The sequence below is a fragment of the Fringilla coelebs genome (genome assembly GCF_963513975.1).
Source record: "Fringilla coelebs genome assembly, chromosome: 1".
Taxonomy (NCBI): Eukaryota; Metazoa; Chordata; class Aves; order Passeriformes; family Fringillidae; genus Fringilla; species Fringilla coelebs.
The window spans coordinates 105,589,401-105,601,565 of NC_140028.1; positions in this window are offsets into that span (position 1 = coordinate 105,589,401).

Genomic DNA, 12,165 nt, shown 5'->3' on the forward strand with positions numbered 1-12,165 from the left:
TGGAGACTAAAAGAGGAAGCTTTTAGTGGCAGTCTGGGTGATCAGAAGAGGGTCTCAAAAGCCACATAGTGGGGACTGCCCATGCTCATACGCTATCAGTGCAGGTCTGTCATCATGCTGGTGCAAAGCAAAGTTATCATTTTAAAGATGCACATTTGCACCTCAGCAGCCCCCAAAAAGTCACAGAAGATAAAGGCAAAACTTATTTATACATGTAGAAAGCACAATCGTTCCAGACTACAGTGTGGCTATTTTGATGTATTAACTCCTACAGGCATTGTAACCGGTGAGAATTTCTTTGTGAAGGTAAAGGCTTGAGAATGTTCACAAATCAAATGTTGGTGTCTCTAAATTGCACACATTTCACATATGCATGTTGCTACAGAACTATAAATCGTCCTTGTATCCAATTCGTTTTTGAAACCCTGCCTAGGCATACTATGTGCTGTCATGTATGTCTACCACATTTAAAAAAAAACTAGTTTCAGTGACTTTCTTGTAGCTTTTCTTGAGCATTCTGCTGCTGCTCATCAGACCATGACTTGCAAAGCCCTAAAGAAACTTTTAATTCATGAAAATAGTATGAAGAAAAAAGTAGGGAAAACTAGCTCTTAGAGACACTAGAATAGACGTTCTTCCTCACAGTTAAATCTTCCCAAGTTGATGGATGCTCATTCTGCAGTAGTGGGAATGAGGCAGTGCTTCCACAGAGCTGCTGCAGCTTTCAGTGCTGAGATTGTGCCTAGCATCTTGGATTAGATCAACTAGGTGACAAGAGAGATTTTGTATTCAGAATGGATATAATGCGTTTATATGGCCAACATAAATCACTTCCTACATTTTTTACTGGAAAACCCTAACTTTGGAACTACTACAAGCGCTGCATTGGCCTGCTTGGGAGTGGGGGAGTGCCATTGAATAATCTTTATTTTACTGCAGGAAGTAGGAAAACCACTTTTGAAACCTTCATAGACATACAAAATTGGGAAGAACTACGAAAGATGAGATATTTAACCCAACTGCCATGTGGAAGTTAAAGACTCAAAGACCATGTTTTTGGAGTTTCCTTCACAAATTGCTAACTTTTTTATCCAGACCACTTTCTTAATGAACAGCCAGTGTTTTACATATTACAGAACCCCTCCCCCCAAAAAAGTCTTGAAGAAAAACACTAGAATGAGGTAATGCTCATGTACCAAATGTTAAAAGGCTGACACAGCCTGTTCTTTAACTGCTCTGTTGGAATGAATTATATGTATGCTTTGGATATCACAAAATAGTTAATGTAAAGGGATTTTTTTTCAAAATGCTGAAAAAAAAATTATCCTTCCTTAGTTTAGAGAGTATGGTTCTATAAAATTTTTAATGAATTTAATGATGACATACTTAGCTTATGTAGACCAACAGTATTCATGGTCATTATAAAGGGCATCCAGAAAGAAGGGGTTAGGAGTTTATGAGGTTTTTCCCTGAATCAAAATGATTCAAGTTTTGTATAATGTATATGAAAAGTATAATGAAAACATGCATTGGATAAACCACAATGGATTCATGATGAATGATTACATAATTTTTCTGAGTAACTTTTAAACTATTTCACTCCATTTTGTGCATACCACTTGATTTCAGGTCTGCTCTTTGTCATGAGGCTGTTAATGTCCAGAGTGACCTAGTTCCAAATTATTAACATTATTTTACAGAGTAATGGAAAGCAGTTGGACACCCTGCTGAGACCTGTAACCTTTGAGACAAAACTAGAGAGGCATTTTTCCTGCTAGTCAGTCTTTCTATGTGCCCTAGTATATGCTCAGAAGCCAATGCATGTGTTGCTCCAATGACCACCTGCTTGTAAACACAGTGGAGGCCTTGGTCACCTTTATTTATAAATTTTTGTCGTCTCTTCTGTGGCTCTGAAGTCCACATGCATACTGGTGCTACAGTGAATTCCATCTGTGCCCTCTGCATGTTAGACTTCCTGCACATGTCCTAGTGTTCCTCCTGCCTCTCTGCCTGGATTCACTCTAGGACTGCTCACGATGGGAGAACATCTGACCTTCCCAGCTCTTCTGCAGAACTGTTCTTAGCCTGTCAGTGTGGCAGCCACTGTAACTTGAAAGCTTTGTATGTGTGTATTGGCTTTTCCTGCATCAGCCATAAGTAGACCATTGATCTGATAGCAATGGAACAGCTTTCTGATTTCTTGCCTTTTCCTCTAAAACAGAAAGGAGGTGTGCGAAATGGTGGGCAATGTAATTTCTTGAAATCAAAAATATCATTTATAGCTTAGAAAGTGCAAACTGAAGAACGTGATTTGTGCTGCTGCAAGTGCAGACCTCTGTAAGATGGTTCTGTGCAGTAGGACTGTTTTGGTAAACAAAGGAAGAGCATAAGAGAAATAAATGAACAATTTTCTGTAGGGACTTACTGTGACACACCAGCTTGTGAGCTCTCAGGGCGAGAGACCAGGTGACCCCAAAACCAGGCAGCTGGCTTCTGAGCAGCAGCCCAAGATGACCACAAGTTCCAGTTGTGGAGGTTTGCAGAGCCATTAATTTTTTGCCCCAAAGTGGTGACTGCCACAAAGGATTTGATGGCTTGTTTTTCAGGAATGACCCAGCTTTGTCAGTGGTAGGTACGTTCTCCTAATTTGCCCTGCAGACAACATGAATGGTAGCCCTGAAGGAAGTCACTAATGCATCAACTTTTGCAGTTTTTACCACAAGAGAGGTTCATCGGTGTTAGTGTGCAATATATATAAAATGAACAGATGAAAAGGAACTGAGATAATGCAGTGATTAAGATATCTTTAGAAAAATAGGAATTAATCCTCCCAAGTAATATGGCTGTTACCTCTGGGACTTGATTCCCTAGAGCAAGAAAAATCAGGGATTTTTTTAATTTTACCTTACTCAAGGAATCTCAAAATTATGTGAATAACAGTGTCAACATAACAGCATGGCAAATAGTTGTGGATGTACACATGATACTTTTATTTATCTTTAATTACAGCCTTTGTTAAAGTTTTTAGTTTGGTAATTTGAGTATTAATGTTTTTATGTATTCATTTTTTTGTCTGTATATTGATTCATCTTTTGAGTGTATGAAACACATTTGGCACCTTACATACTGATTTACAGGATATTAGAGCGTAACTTTGGGAACATCCTTTGTAGCTGTAGAATGTGCAAACCCATGAACACAAGAGTTTAGTGAGACATGAGTGGTTTCCAACAGCTTAAGAAACTGGTAACTCTGATTTGCATCATACCTAAGCCACCTGAAAACAGACTAGTAGTTTGCTCTCTGGCTGTATCAAATGCACTGATTCACCAGGTTCACCTACAGTTTTCCACTACATTTGTGTGTACAGGTCAGCCTTCTACTCAAAGAGAGATAGAGAAGACTGGTCTTTGCAACAGAATCTAAAAAGTGTAAGAAAATGGAAAAAGAAAAAATCTTCCTGTGTATGGAAAAGCAAGACCCATGATATCAAGTAACAAAGGGGGATTGGAGCTCACATAAGTATTTTTAACCAAAGGTGACTGGCAAAGATACGGCAGTGGTTTCTATTTTACCAAACCTAAAGGTGTCCTGAGCCCCAATTTAAGAACCTCCAGAATAATTAAGATGGCTCAGCTGAACTCAGACATCTCTATATTTTAGGGATCTTCAACTAGTAAAAATTTCCTGCATATTCCTGTTTTGACAGGGAGAACTTCATCTGCAGAGAAAATCTGAACATATGAAAAATGTGATTGAAATATCACATTTCAATGTGAAAAGCTTGACTATTCATGATAGTAATTCCCAGCAGGACAGAAAAAATAGAAAATATTCATCCTGGTACGTGAAGGTGAGCACCAAAATTTTCTTGAGGAAAAATTTAGGGGATTAGAGAATACCAGACCTGAAAATATTATGGAAAGTTATGTGAATACTTGAATTGTGATGTAGTCCAAGCAGAATAAGCTGTTACACTGCAGTCATGGGACAAGCTAGAATCTGCACAGCTGTATTGGCTAAAAAATTTTGTAGCCTGTGAAGTATTGTTCCTTGCTAAAATAGGAGCGGAAATTAGACACAGTAAAGGAGCCACTAAAAACTTTGCCAGAGGCTAGTTGAGGTAAGTTTTGATGGACATAATGAATAAAATAACCAAGCAGTTGGAGCACAATTTGGTTTCTGTAAGTTTGTTTTGGTTTTGCATTTAAATTCCCTAGTACTTGGCAATATGTGTTCATTTAGAAGAAAAAGTAGGATAATGAGTGCTTTTTAAAGGGTGCACAAGGCAGAGGCAGTTGAACAGACCACATTGAGAAAGCTAAGTCTAAACAAGATTTTAAAAAAATATTCTGAGCCTAAAGAACATGTTAAAGGAGTTGAAATTCTTCAAGTTGCATTAATTCAAGCTTCTGCAGGAAAATAATGACATTGAGTTATTATCTTTCTTGACTCTTTCAGACTCTGATCCAATTCATGCAAGTAAAAAAGACTATAAATTTCAAAAAAACTTGTTGAGTATCTGTTCAGTTAATAAAATAATAAGGGCCAGAAAATAGTTCTTGATACAATGTCTTAAGGCATCACACCATTTAGCCAACTGAAGATTTCAAAAATAAACCCCAGTCCTTAGAAGATTGCTGGTTAGAAATGGTGAGTACTGATGTGATATTCAGAAACATCCAACAATAAAATGTTGGATCTTGTTTCAGGTGCCAGTTTCCCATCCAAGAGGTTATTCTGGTTCAACTTGTCTAAAGGATGTAGAATTTATCTGCATGCAGCAGAGCTGTACAGGCTGGCAATAGCCAAGGTTTGCACATGGCACAGACCAGCTTTTTTGCTAAGGGGATAATTTTGAGGGATAAATATCATGTGCCTCCCTAATATATGACAGAAGCATGGGATAAACCACAAACAATCATTTCTGTCATAGGTTCCTGTGGATGGGAAAAGAAAATCAGAGGTTTGGTCATGTAGTGAGTGTTCATACGTCAAACAGGGTGGTCACCGGGACAGAGTGTAATAGGCACTTGTGAGCAGGAATACAAAGTTTTTCTTGCTGCTGGTGATGTATTTTTAATCTGTGGATGAAGGTCCTACTGGAAGAGGATGACACGGAGCAAGCCTGTGGCCAGATGATTCATCCTATTTGTGAGCTGAAGCTTGGGTTTCTCCCAGGGTTTCCAGGACAATGTGTGCTAGAGGATCAGAAATCACCTATGAGTCATCTCAAAACCAGATTTGCCTCTGCTGTCGTGGTTTCCTTCCCGTGTCCCTGCTGTATGCGGTGCAGTGAGTACACTTCATGTGCACAGGAGGTGCTCCTGGTGGCAAGGATCCCTACTGCACTCAATTCCAGGGCCAAACACCCTGCTAGTCCCATGGGATCATCACAGAGGTTGGAGGTATAACAAACTTGTTCCCCCTGTAGAGGTCTTGAACACAAAGACAGATATGAAATACCTATATATCCCAGGGAATTATCCTCACTGGTCAAATTTAATGGACTTCAACACCAAATCTAATGAATTTCACTCTGCTGCTGAACTGAAAGTTTATAATCTTTTCTCTTTCCATGCATATTTTAGTACTAGGGCTCTGTGTGTTACTGATAACGCAGTACATAAATATATAAATGCAATTATAAGGTCATCAGACCTTCTTCTTCTCCTCTTCTACATATACAAAACCTCTCTCATGTTGCCAGCAGCTTTTTGATCCTTAAATGAGAGGGGTTCTATCTTTATTTCAATTATGGAAATAATTATTATAGGCTATAAAATAATATTATTTTTGAAGTAGGTGAAGGGTCTTTCAGATACTAGTTTCAGTGCTTTCCTCTGTAAAACAATACAATAGTGTTATACACGTTTCTACATTCCATATTTTATATCTACTCAACAGGTCTGTTTTATAGGAGTAGCTATAAATCTTCTGTCCCTTTCAACTTTGAGCAAAAAGATAAAATTAGTTTTAAAATCTCATTGCTCACAGTTTTCACCTATATTTGTTTAATGCCCTCAATTATGCCCAGTTAATACATCTCATAACTACTTCATAAGCTTTCATTAGATAAAGCTCAGAAATTTGTAGCTTTTGCATGTCTCCTTCTAATTTCACCACTTTGCCTGAAATTTTCAGCATCAGAATCACACTAAGAAGCCGTGGTTCACTTTGCTTACAAATAGCAGAAGTGCATTTTTCTCTTGTATAAAATTTGTGACAGCTGTTTGTTTTTAATGCAAGTTAAGTGTTGTGTATAGCACAATACAGTCATCAACACACCTGGAGTTTCAGCCATCAACTTTATGAAGTCAGAAAATTTGTCTTCTGCATCTCAAATTCACTTTAAATTTTCACATGAAAATATAAATGCTGTATTTCAAAATAGTTACACTATGAAAATTCATCTCCAGGCCCAGTGACGTACCACATTGCTCTGCTTCAGTTGTTTTGTTTCCCTGTGTGATCCACATTAGACAGGAGTGGTTGCAGCAACCTGATGGGTTCAACACACCTTAATCTTAGAAAGTTGTTCCAAAGAGAATATTTTATATTAAAAACAACTGCTTAAGGAAGAATCTGAATTACAGAAATTTGTCTTTGTTGGATGCTTCCCCATGACTTAGCCATTTAGCTAGACTGAAACGTTCCATACAACATATAAAATATTTTGTCTGTGTGTGTGTAGGAAAACTGGCAGTAAAACAGAGCTGTAGCAGCAAGTTACAGTCATATTGAGAGAAAACACTCAGAGATATCTGCTCAAGCCAAGTGGAAGTTCTCAGATTTTCTTGTTTTCTTTTTAATGTCTGTCCAGCATCCATTCTGTGTCATTAAACTCTGGTTGCATTTATCCTACTGAATTGAACCATGTTCAAGAATATTCCCTGGTGTTGGACTTGCTTAGTAAGCCTGAAAGCTTTTAGAATAATCTGTAAATGTGGTGAGTGGTCTCAGAAAAGTATTTATCCCTGACAGCCAGCACTTTTCATAAACATCTGCTCATGATGTGAAGGTTGATGGGGCTCTAGGGACTCTGCTGTTTATTCCTAGAGATATGGCCATGCTTGCTTTGACGTGGTGCTCTGGCAATGTCTTAGGTAACCCTCAGTCTGTGCTCTAGGTTCTGCTGGGCATACTAATGTCATGCCATAAAACACCTTTCTGGTTTTGACCTTGAGTTGAAGAAGGGCTTGGTGCTAAGAGGATGTCTGCCTTTCTTCTAGCCAAAGAGGGTCTGAAACAAATGTCAGAAGAGTTCATCTCCAGCTGGGACTCTTTGGGGACCACAGGAGTTATGAATATCATGTCCTGTTTTCTCAAGACATGGAAAATGGCAAAGGTGATGTTCAGAAGAGCACAGAGTTCTACAACCTCAGTCAGCTGTATTTTGGCATGTGTAAAGTCACTGTGTTGGTCTCCAGTAGGTCTTCAAATCTGAGGCCTGGGCTGGGAGGAGAGCATCCCAAGTTCACGCTCTCCAAGCTTCTCCTTTGAGTTTTACTTTGTGCCACTCTTCTCACTAGAATCATGCCAGCTCCAACAGCCCAGTGGCCTTTCTCTCATGTGCTGATGTCCAGCTTAGACCATCCTGCTCAACAATAGGATCTGGCCTGGGGCAGCCTCCAGTGTAGGAAAATTGAGGTTTATACCTTAGATTTTCTCATGGAAGAGAGGGAAGCTAAATGCTGAGGAGGTTTAGACACAGGTGCCTTTTTATGTGAGGCAAGGTATGCAGAGGCAGGGAATGTGCTGTAGGAGCCAGGAGGGTGGAAAGGGGGGGAAGGTGGAAGGGGGGGGAAGCATCTTCCCCTCCACAGAGAGCCTCCTATGGCAACAGCAGCCGAGGAAATAGCATCAACCAGAGCTTGCCTGTTGGAAAACAGCCCCACTAGGACCTCTGCCCCCTATCATGCTTGGCACCCTGATGGCAAGCACTTTGAAGTGGTTACAGCTGCCAGCTGAGGTTGGCTTTGGTGGAGTGTGAGGGCACATGCTACCCCTGAGGCAGGAACTTTCATTGCCTTCCCCTTCTTCATTTGCATCTGGGGCTTCCAGTGCTCTGCCACACTCTGACACCCACAACAGACCACATCCTTGGTCATAAGAGGCATAAACAGACTAAGACATCATAAAACAAGGAATAAAGAAAAGCCCAGTGCATGCCCAGCTGTGCAGAAGAACAGCTCCCAAGTGGAGGAGATGCAGGGACAGATCTGCACCTTGAGAAGGACGGTGTGTAAAAGATCTGCCAAGAGGGAGAAGGAGTAGGGAAGTAAAATGCATACACTTTGAAGTAGCTGCTAAAACATTGTCTCTTGCAAATAAAAAGGATAAACTTTCTAACAAATGCTACAAATCCTAGTATAGAAATGATTTTGAATTTCATAATGTAGCATCAATATGTATATATCTTTAAGAACAACATCCTGGAAAACTCAGTTTTATATTTCAAACTATGAGCATACCACTTGACAAAAGTAATTATCTTGAACTTCTTATATAAGTTAAATAGCATCTTTTACAAACAATTTCATTAATTACAAATAGTGCCACTTGCCAATTTTCTTTGAGTGGAACCCACCAATCATTTTTGGATAATCAAGATTTTCATCAACGTAATTTTCAACAGATGAAGTAACTGCACCACTTAAATGAGCCTGTTGCATCTTAGAATGAAGGTAGACATGTTTGGATCACTTGTTGGCACGACAGCTGCCAGGGTTGTTAGAGATGCCTGGAACACCTTGTGGCAATTCAGCTGTGCAGTGTGTGAACCACAGGCACAAAGGTGACTTTTGGGGGCAGCTTTACGGTTGTGGTCCTTATAAGGACTGCAAGTTCATCACAGAATTTATCTGTATCATCATTAAAAACCACATAAGGACATGCTTGGAAAACATATATTTTTCTTGGTCCTGAAATGTGGTATATAAATTCTAGAAGCATCAGGTTGATTAAACTGTCAATGAGCTAAGCAGAGTTGCACCATCCACAGCAAGAAAGCTTTTGCACCTAGAGATATATTGATGGATAGTCTTTCCCTTTAAATGGTAAATTTATGTTTCTGCTATATATTCAGACCTGAGTTCCTCAAAATACTTTCAAGCCAATCTGAGGTTTTATTCTGTTGAGGCTTCACCAGCATTGGCCACCCTGGCTTTCTGTGGTGAGGGAGGTGAGAAGATTAATTCTACATATGCTATCCAGAATGTTGAAAATTTCTAAAAAAAATATAATAACATATTTAAAAAAAATGAAATGTTTTGTTTCTGACTCTCTCTTTCTTTTTGTTTTTTTTTTTTTTTAAATAAATTGAGAGAAGTTGAGAACAGTAAGGCAGGAGAGTTATATGATGTGGTTAATGCCAGAGTCTTGTGGTTATGAATAATTTCAGAAGTTTTAAAAAATTGATATAATCTATACTGAAGGGCTTGTAAATTGTGTTAGTACGTAAGCAGAACTAACTGATATAATCTATACTGAACGGCTTGTAAATTGTGTTAGTACGTAAGCAGAACTAACTGATATAATCTATACTGAACTGCTTGTAAATTGTGTTAGTACCTCAGTAGAACTGGTTCCTGGACAGAAATATGAATGGTGGAGGAATGGAGCGAGGAAATGGTGACAGCTGACAGAATGGTAGCAAGTTGGTACTAAAACTTCACACTTACTTTCTCCTACTGTTCTGGAGTGACAGACATGTAATGTCACATAAACACCCAGCAGCTATCAGTGCTTCTCCCTTCCTGCAGATTCTTTCTTTAGTAATTCTTTGCCCTCAAAATAAGAACCAACTGGAAAAAAGGAGAAATAAACTGAATTTTTTTAAATTTGAGAAGCTAGGTGGATTCTTCAGATACACCTCAGGTATTTTGTTAAAAAAATTATTATTTGGTATTTAATTATCATGCACTTTGGAATAATCTCATTCATGCTACTTCCTCTTGAACTTTTTTGTTCTGTGATGATTTCCTCTGTCATATCCTCATTTTACTTACAAGAGTAAGAATTTTGTATTATAACAATTAAGAAAACAATTGTACTTTACTTAATTAATTTTATTTTACAAAACTAGACTGCCTGCAAGTTGTCAATACACTGTGGTGTTGATATTTCCTGCTAATCTATTTCCAGAACTGGTAGATTTTATATTGAAGTAATTTTGTGGTGTTTTTTTGTGGGGGAAGAGGCGGGGCGGGGGGGGGGGGGGGGGGCAGGAGGGTTGATTTTTTTTGGTTGTTTTTCTTGAGATCCACTTTTATCATGATCTCAATTCCTCAATCTGTTTAACTCAGTGGGATGTCCTGAGCTTATTCTCCAGAGCTGAGTGCCGCACAGAAACCTGTACTGGCAGCAGAAAACCAGCAAGTGGCATTAACTGCATTGGCAGAGACTGGGAAGGGATGAGTGGAGAGGCAGCAGCTCGGGCAACTGGAAATGGGCATCTCTCAAAAACACACAGGTTGTGAGTAATGGTGCAACAGCAGCTTGATATTGCCTGTGGATGCAACTCCCTTCTATGCCAAATTTGAAATTACCCTTCAAACAAAAACCACCAGGGGTAAAAATTTAGGTGTCTCAATAGGAAGGATTGAAGGAATTATTATCTTTTTCTGTTTGCTAAGGGAATCTCTCTCTGCATGTATGTATTGTTCAGATGATAAGACAGGGATTTTGAGAATAAGTATAAAGCCAAAATAAAATAAGGAAGTGTGGCCACCCTGTAAACCCATACATTTTTTTTTCTGTCAGAGAAGAAACTTTACGAATGTTGTTTAAAAAGGTGCCACAGAGTGGCAGTCTCTTTGTTTTTGTGTAGGAAACGTTTCTTCCTTTCTCCCTTTTATTCACTGTCTGTGTGTATGTTAAATTTTGCTTTTCTCACTTTCTGGTGCTCTTTATCTTTTGAGTTTGGATTGTATTTTTATCATCCTTTTATATCTTCAGGTTCTAGAATCCTTGCTGCCTCACTGGATTTCAAGCCGGATAGTTTTGATTCATGTATGTGTAGTTTTGTCTTCTGAAGTTTTCTTTTCAGTCCAAGTTCAGTTATAACTGAAATAAGGCTTTGCTTTTTTAGAAACAAATGATCTATACCCCATGTTTAACTATAGATTCTGGCTTGCCTTTAAATATTTATTTGTGACTCATTCAGATGCTTATTTTACTAGTAACTTCATTCTGCTTAACCAGGCTTTCAGTCATCAATCATGCTGCCTGTTCAGCCAGAAGAGAAAAATGCAAGGAATGATAATATTACAGTAGCACTGATGTGCATTTCCAGAGCTTTAATAGGATAAGTGTCAGCAGTGATGCACTTCAACATCATCCACTGCAACAATACTGAGAAGCAGAGGAGGAAGGCAGCCAATCTGGTTGACATTTATGTATATTTCTTATGCATGATCAAATTAGCATTTGCTCCCAGTTGAAAGCAGGAGTATATAAAGGAGGATTATGTAAAGTGAAGATTACTACTCTAAACACAGCACTTACTAATGTAAAGCTATGAATGGAGGACTACCTTTCTGTGAGAAAGGACAGAAAGACTGATGCAGACAGGAGAATTCACTGTGTAGCTTTCTAGCTGACTAACTTACCATTCAGAAGGAGAAATAGGGAGGGAAAAAATAAATTCTTAAAGCATCTCAATGAAGCAACTAAATTACAACTCATCTCTGACTCTCATCTCCTTGGTTTTGCTGACTACTTTTATTTTTAAGTATAACGACTGATTTCAAGCATATCCTGACTCTACCTGCTATGCAACTTGATTGCTGTGATTAGTGATCAATATTGAGGAACTTGAGACCAAATTCCATCTCTTCACCAGCTTCAGTGTTATGTGAATAATCGAATTTATGAATTCTGCATAGCTCCTTTCCAAGGCCTCAGGATTTATCAGGATTGTACTGTCCCCTGTAGCTCTCTTACTGCAAACAACTCTAAACGAATATAAAAAATGTATGATGAGGCCATGAATCGAAATTGTAAAGCACTGAAAATTAGGCCAGTTAGGCAATTTACAATAATTTGTAATGTGAAGGACAGAAAGCTTGAGTATTTTATCTAGGAGTGTCAGAGGGGTGGCCTCTCAGTTTGGTTGTTTAAAGCCAAGAACGGATGGAGATTGGGTGGGGTCCAGAAGTAAGG